Below are 5,000 nucleotides of genomic sequence, written 5' to 3' on the forward strand. Positions count from 1 at the left end.
GAATGTATGATTATTTCAGCATCATATTCTATCTCTGTTCAGTGAATTACAGTTACAAATACTGAGACATGTAAATAGTAATTACGTAATGATTTTGGTTGTGTTCCATAAAATCCTTACAAAATATAAAATGATAATTATCAACTTTCATGAAAATGCTTTATTTATTGCGCATTGTACTTTGTTGGTGTAGTCAAACACAAGTTGGTTTGCTTAAATAAGTGTGCGCTCTGACTCCTTTACAATTTCTAGGGTTAACTCTAGTAATTTTCGCAAACTCTCTAAAGCTTTTCTCTTTTCATAAATAAACCGATACATAACATATGTCTGATCATTACTATATATGTGTATGTATAAATATATATATATATATATATATATATATATACATATACATACATATTTATAATACATACGTAAGCATAATATACATATATATATATATATATATATATATATATATATATATATACATACATACACTCACACACATATATATATACACATATATATATGTATATATACACACATATATATGAATAAAATCCGCATGTGCATTAGAGATCTGGCTTAAACTTTAATACTGGATTAACTTTCATGGAGCGTACAGAAGACGCCCTAGGCTCGTATAAGTGTTGTGAAAAACGTGTCAAAAACGTGTCGTCACTGAGACCCGGCTGCACAAACAGATAGATATGACATCAGTCATTACAGATTACTAGGACTAGCGCTGAAAGATAATGAAATGTGAATTTCGGACGGATTGACTGGTTACTAAGTGAGAATAAACTATACGCATTCAGTGAGATATATATGATATGCTATACAATATGTGCAGTGCATACAACATAAATATATACATACCGTGAAAGCAATGTGTTTTGGATGAGTGCATCTTATTTTCTGAGAATGGAATGTATGAACCAAAGATGAATTGCACGAAGAGTGACTAGTATAATGTAAAATATCCCGAATGAAAGAATTGTGCAGACCTATATGATTTGTATAAAGTTGTAAATGGAATAGATGGATGAACAAATTCGATTATCAATTAAACCATTTAAAAATTAATTCGAAGGAAACTGACAAAATTTCTACGTGACATTACATTTGTATTTGTAATAATTTGGCAGCTGAATAATGGTTGTGGTAATATAGATAAAGGTAGAATGACGATAAGTTGTAAGTTGACTTGTAAAAGCCAAGTGCTATAATGATTTTGGTTAAAGTTACATCACATTTGTAAAAAAATGACTTTCACGTTATTTGCGTTTGAAGGGAATATTAAAATATCTTATGCAGGGTTGAGTGATTATTTAAAATTATCTGCCGCGGCAACAACTAAGGTCATTAATGGCAGAACACCTTATTGGATTGAAATGTTTAAATATTTTAAACTTTAAAAATCTATCAATAAATGTGTTATAAATAGAATATATAATAAGACATTCCGACACGATGCAGTATTGCAAAATAAATAGAGTGGACAGTATCCCACTATTGAGAATGAACCTTCCCCAGCATGGCAAAGCAGCAACAGAAAGACCGCGTAGTTAGTAGAGACGGACGCGTCTGAGGAGAAGCACCTTCTTTTGGTAAGTCCGAAGTTGCATGTGCACTCGTGCATTTGCAATGGTTTCGATACACTTTCGTCCCTAGAATAGATAGATTGATTCGTAGTTGTTCAGGGCGATGATTTATAATCGTTTCGTTATGTGGCCTCCGACCAATATCATAATGACAATATAATAATGTTCATGGTCTCCATCAGTATCTGTCATCTTGGCAAATTCTGCGATTATTCATTATTAATGGTTCCAATGTACTACACAGAATGAGAGGAGGAGGTAAAATCAGGTTAATTCGGATAATAATAATGATAATGATGATGATGATGATGATGATGATTATGATGATGATGATGATGATTATGATGATGATGATGATGATGATTATGATGATGATGATGATGATGATGATCATGACAATAATAATAATAATGATAACATGAATGATAATAATTATAATGATAATTATGTAATAATGATAATGATAATAATAACATCAGCCCGAACTTGCTCGGATAATGATAATCCTAATAAACAATAACAATAACGACAGTGATATTGATGATAATAAATTATAATAATTATAACAATAAAAATAATCATTATGATAATGATGATATTGGCAGTACTATAACAATAATGATATTGATAATGATAATGATAAAGATTAATGATAATGATAATATATTACATTCCTGTTAATCATTTCACTGATAAAACATATACTATTAACAATCGTGGTGAAAATATATTACGACATCCACTACCACAGCAAAACAACAGAATAATCATGACAACGATAATAGTGAGAAAATAAAGCTACCTTGGTTAGCCGACACGAAAGATTACAGACGCCTGTTGAGCGGCCAAAAGTCACGGGCCAGTTGATTAGACAATTGCTGGAAAAGCGGATCCAATAGACATCCAGATTCATTTCAGCGGATTCATCGCTAGTAGGATCCAAAGCAATCTGCTAGGAAACTAATTTTCTTTTAAAACGATGGGAGGTATACCTGGAGTTGTTATTGTCATTATAATTTTAGTTGTAATACTACTACTACTAGTAGCATTATTAATGATGATGATGTTGATATTAATAAGGATAACAATAAAAAGCAATGATAATATCAATAATGATGATGATAAAAATGATGGTAACAAAAACAATAGTAATGATGATGGTGATGATTATTGTTGTTCCCTTCAAGTAGGGCGCTGGGAGAAAGGAAGAAGAGCGGGAAGCAGAGGCAAAATGAGGCTTCCATTGGAGGGAGCGGCCATGGCTGTTTGCTGCTGCCTCATAGTCTCCCTATCCCGTAAGTTCTGCAGTTCCGAGAGTTGTGGAAAATAATCAAAACTACACAAATAAGTAAAACATATAGCCATCACACACACACACACACACACACACACACACACACACACACACACACACACACACACACACACACACACACACACACATATATATATTATATATATATCTCAATATATATATATATATATATATATACACACATAGAATATATGTATATATTTAAATTACTGCATGCGAGTGTGTGCGCATCCGTGTACAAGCGATACGGCAGCAGGTAGGTCTATCGTGAGTTGAAAACCCCTAACAGTGATTACCTAAACAACTACTCCCCTGGGGAAGGATAATTGGTCAACATGTATAAGCATAAACACCTAGTCAACTACATGACGTTAACATGGTGTCAAGTAGTTCGTCATACACCGTATCAATGACGGCACGATGGAACATGAACATATATATATATATATATATATATATATATATATATATGTATATATATATATATATATATATATATTTATGTATATTATATATATATATATATATATATATGTATATATATATATGCATATATATATATATATATATATATATATATATATATGTATATATGTGTGTGTGCGCGCGCGCGTGTGTGTATGCGTGTGTATGTATGTATTTTTATATATGTATAATATATATATATAAATATATATATGTATATATATATATAGACGGCCACCATCTGTCGATGTCAACGTGTGATTATTGACTCTGTTCTGCCTGGGTTAGCCGCTCTAGTATAAGGAGCCACTCAACTACATTACAATTTTTTTTTTTTTTTGTTGGACCGCACGGTCTGGGAGAACGGAATGAATGTGGAAATCAACTTATAAATTGGTGTAAGAAAAAAGAAAAATAAGGATAAAAATTTGGTTATCACAGATACCTGGTTTAATGTATTACTCAGACAACGATATACAGTATATATATGTGTATGTGTGTGTGTGAGGTCTTGGGGCAAGGACCACGGGAACCCTACAGGTGGACTCCAGGCTCTGGGGCTTGCTGAATCCAATTATATGGGGCAACGTCGGCAAGGATGAACCTGGCTGAGGATGTTGAAGGCCGTTTCCTAGTAAATGACCTTCGCCCTGCCAACCAAGCCCAGCGAAAGATGAATTCCAAGCCCTCCCTACAGAAGTTTGTTCAATAGACTGACAGATCATCTTAGTTCCGAAGCAAAATAATGACAAATTTACTTTACAGTTAATTTCATTAAAGGTTGTCCTGCAAAATTATATATATCTTACTGATGTAAGTTAGCATCTACACAAACTTTATGCATTAGTATTTACTTAAACCAACGTGTCTCCTGCGAAGGGCCTGTGTGCAGTGTGGCGGTGCTTCGCTTCCAGGAGGACAGAGTGGCCGTAGAGACTAGCCGTGCCCTTTACAAGGGCGTTCTGGATCCTTCTTGGAAATTGTCCTCACTTACGCTGTGTGCCAGATTCAAGCTATATATCATCCACGGATGGGCGACCTTCCTACATCTAAGGCATGAGGGGGTCCTTGACTACCTTCTGGTGGCAGGTGAGCTATTGGGAGGCAGGGCATGCAAGCAATCGAAATGAAAACTGACAACCAAATGATTTCATAACAGTAGGCCTTTGAAAAAATGAAATATGTAATGCATACTGTACACACACACACACACACACACACACACACATACATACATATATATATATATATATATATATATATATATTTATATATACACACACACATACATACACAGTATATGTATATGCACACACAAGCACACATACGAGTACGCACACACACACACACACACACACACACACACACACACACACACACAATCACACACAAACACACACATACACACACACATATGCATATATATATATATATATATATATATATATATATATATATATACATATATACACACACACACACATACATACACAGTATATGTATATGCACACACACACACACACACACACACACACACACGCAAACATTCAAACACACACACACATACGCACACGCAAGCATTCAAGCACACACAGACACACACACACATACACACAAACAAACACATGCAA

Source organism: Penaeus chinensis, chromosome 30 (genome assembly GCF_019202785.1).
Source record: "Penaeus chinensis breed Huanghai No. 1 chromosome 30, ASM1920278v2, whole genome shotgun sequence".
NCBI lineage: Eukaryota > Metazoa > Arthropoda > Malacostraca > Decapoda > Penaeidae > Penaeus > Penaeus chinensis.